This window comes from Orycteropus afer, unplaced genomic scaffold (genome assembly GCF_000298275.1).
Source record: "Orycteropus afer afer isolate SDZICR_OR568_19922 unplaced genomic scaffold, OryAfe1.0 scaffold00111, whole genome shotgun sequence".
In the NCBI taxonomy this organism is placed as follows: Eukaryota; Metazoa; Chordata; class Mammalia; order Tubulidentata; family Orycteropodidae; genus Orycteropus; species Orycteropus afer.
This window is the reverse complement of record NW_006921698.1, coordinates 3,257,144-3,261,004: the sequence shown is the minus strand read 5'-3', so window position 1 is coordinate 3,261,004 and position 3,861 is coordinate 3,257,144. Positions and strand designations below refer to the sequence as shown.

The 3,861-nt window shown below is 36.6% G+C and overlaps 1 protein-coding gene across 1 annotated transcript in view; it reads left to right on the top strand.

The window, feature by feature from the left end:
* Positions 1 to 3,861, top strand: part of MDGA2 (MAM domain containing glycosylphosphatidylinositol anchor 2) — a 1,222,586-nt gene that overhangs the window by 293,581 nt on the left and 925,144 nt on the right.

Genomic DNA, 3,861 nt, shown 5'->3' with positions numbered 1-3,861 from the left:
ATTTTCCTGACTTTCTCATTTCTACTCCACTTATGAATTGCAGATAGGGACTCCTCCTTATAGATCTAAAACAGGAAATATCATTTCCCCTGCCTTTCTGTGCTACTAGCAAGGGACAACATGTAGAAAATATGAAACCCAGTTTATATACAAACATGAAATGTATATAATTTAATGTGAAACTTATTTCTAATCCCCATTTCATTAGAATGCATGGAGTATTCACTCAGGACAAAAATTTTATCCATATTTGTACACCTGAATCTCTTAATCAGCTTCTTTTTGTATCTATGAGAAAGGCAAACATTCAAGCATTAAAAAGAGAATGCTGGGGGTACAGAAATGTATTCATGGATGAGTTTGCTGAAAGGTGGCCAAGTTTGTAAAGGAAATATAAGGTGTGGGCATAATTATTAAAATTGGGGTATAAAAGAAGCATGAGTAGAACCTGAAGAGCACTTTGCAGAAGAGGATGGGCTTTCTGATTTAAAGTGACCAACTTTAGAGAGAACTAGAAGAAAGAAAAGGGCACTAGGAAAATGTTCAAGGTTTTAGAGGTGAGTTGGGAATATTGTAGATTTTTGAAGAAGCACTTTACTGATGCAAACATTGTTTGATGATCTTTGTTCTGCTAAGTTTATAAGGGATGCATATGAGAAATACGATTCCAAAGCATAAAGTCTAGGTAGCATGGTCATGAGGAATATGATTCTCCATCATGGAGTTGATGGCAGGAGTGTAAGCTGTGTGCTCCTGTGTACCACAGAGGTTGGCAAGACAAGTATTTTTCAACTTGCCTTTAATATGTGTAAGTTGTTCTATGAATGCGAATGGCAATTTATGGTAGTCCTGAAAAGTTTTAGAATACAAATGAAACATTATTTTCAAGGCAAGAGTAGCCACTTTCAAAGGTCAGAGAGAATGTCGAGCCAGGTGGGTAAACCATGGACTGTTCTATGAATGAAGACTGTTGTGTGTCTAAGAATCTTGATATGCAGGTGTGTTTAGACATGCTGCACTGGTCCTCACATCAGGACCTAAGCTCTTATGATGTGTGGATCTGTTGTTGTTGTTATTTGCCATTGAGTAGGACCCGACTTATAGTGACCCCTCCTTGGGTTTCCGAGGCAGTATCACTACGGAAGTAGATTGCCCACCCTTCCTTCCAAGGTTAGCAGTCAAGTGCCTTAGGCACTATGCTGTGTGGGCTAGTGAAGTGAAATGTGTGCAATTCTCTATTCAGGAAGTGAAGGAAAATCTTGGAAAAACAACAGCAAAAAATATTTTCATTGTATAAATGCATTCAAGAAATGTCTGGCAAAGAACAAAGAAAATCTTGCTTTAACTGAAATTTGGCGTCTGATATTTTCAGGAAGGTGAAACTCTCTTCCTCATGAGTGGAACTCCTGCTAGAGCTTAGTAACTGACTGCACTGCCCATGTAAGGTACAGTGCTACACTGCAGTCTTATTTTAATTAAAGCATTGTCTTTTTTTTTTTTTTTTTCCCTGCTGAATCTTGAGGGGGCCAAGTAGTTATACCAATATCTGTGTACCCCCCACTCAAATGTTGCTTTTCAAATACTTGTGTGTGTGTATCATAGGTAGGTAGATAGATGATGTTGTTGTTATGTGCCATTGAGTCAGACCTGACTCATAGCGATTCCTCCTTGGGTTTCCAAGGAAGTATCACTACAGAAGTAGATTGCCCAACCTTCCTTCTGCGGAGTGGCTGGTGGGTTTGAACCGCCAGCCTTCTGGTTAGCAGTCAAGATAGATAGATTTTACCCTTAATTAACACCATGGGAATATCTCCCACTAATAATTAGCCAGTTCTTTCGTGTATGTGCAGAATATCTACATGTTTCTGCAATTTCTTTTCTAGTGTTTAAATATGAAACCGTATTTTCTCCTTCTCCATATGTATACACATACATATTGACCTATATTTATATATATTATATATATTTAATTCCCATCAGTAGAACCAAGACCTAATTTGAAATTAATCATTTTTCTGCTTAATATTGATTTAATAACAAGGGAAAAACTTTAAAGCATTAGCAAAATGCTTTCAATCCCTAAATCATTAATTAAATTAATTTCTGTGAGTCATTTTTCTCACTTGTCTACGCATGCTCAGCTAACTGTACTTGTCACTGGTGACTGGATAGCTAATAGTTATGAATGCTGATACCATGTCCCCATGTAGCAGATACTCTGTTAAGTGCTTTAGATGTGTTGCTTATCTCATTTAATCATCAGAGCAACTAGTTGGCAGGTGATGAAAGTGTACCTCAGAATTGTTAAGTAACTTGCTTAATGTCACACAGCTCGTAATTGGCAGAGTCCTGATTTGAACTCAGCTGTCTCTGCATAGTAACAAAAGAAAACAACAAACAATGTGCTGTTCAACACTAATGTAGGGCTTAAATGGAAAGTAAAAGTTAAAGATGTTTAAATAAAATTAGCTCAGTGTTCTTCATATGTTAGTATGCTTTATTTTCTTACTTATGTAACTTTTCAAAAACCATGTGATGGAATGCAACATATTGTTTTGTACTGAAGTTTTCCAGTAACTAAGATGTTAAAGCCAAAAGAGTAATATCTAAAGTATGTGTGTGTGTACACAGTGTTCTGAGAACTTAGACACAATTTTTCTCATTTAATGCTTATTTAATTTTTTAAGAGAGAATAAAGTGGAGCTCCTAAGTGATTATTCACTTTTTCAAAATTCATCCAACTCATGTGTAGCAGGGATGGAATTTGAACCATAGTCTTGAATTCAATGCTCCGATACTCCGCTGCTTTACCGTTACTAAAACCCATTTGCACATTAGAATTACATCACTCCTAGGTGTGTATAATTATGGTGGTAGGAGTCTGATTATTGCTTAAAAAAATGGTAAAATTCTAGCAGTTGCATGGACTCCAATATGTCATCTAGTGAAGGCAATGTGGAGCTAGAGATTTTTACACAACACAAAATTAATTTCATGATGTCATAGACTAACACCAAAGCTTATATTCTGTCCCTGCGCTCCCACTGCCCAAATGTCAGTCTTGCGAGATAAATAACAACTGATTATATTACAGCTTTTATTTTTGTAATTCTAATACTAACAGATGATGACAGTGCATCCTGTTTTAGTGTGTTGTAGGAAAAGGCGACTTGCAGTGTGGAGGGAGGTGGGGTATGATGAGAATGAAGATAGGGGAATCCAGCAGAGAAGCAGCCCAAGTGTGATGGGAATTGGAACAGATCCCAAGGTAGATCTTCAAACAAAAGTTCTCATTTAATATTATCCAGCAATTTAAATTTAGCTTATCTGATAAGTCTCTATAATCCCTTGTGTATTTCTGTAAATTTTCAAAATCCTTGCCCTTGAAAAATATGGTTCAATGTTAATATCTTACTGGAAGAGACCATAATGGGATATTCATATTATAAATTTCAAGTTTGTAGGTATGAATTTTCAGTGCTACCCGGCAAAACTGGTTTCAAATAGTGGTGCACACGTCCATCTGGACAATAAAATGAAAGCAGATAAAGTCATCTTCATTTAATTTCAGTTAGATGCAAACATGTTTCAGGGAAACAGACTGCCATATCTCCCTCAGAGTCGCAGGTGCAGGTGGGTTTAAAAATAAAAGGTAACTGTACCCATCACCATAAAATGCTGAGAATGCTTTCTAAGGGAAGATAGTTGAGAACTAGTTAATATTATGCCCATAAAATGTCTAAGAATAAGTTAAAGATTACACACACATGCACATGCACACCCACCCACACACACAGAGAGAAATCATAGAGGCCAGAAATCCTCTAGGAACAGGAAGAAAAACTGATTTCTTCATAGGAT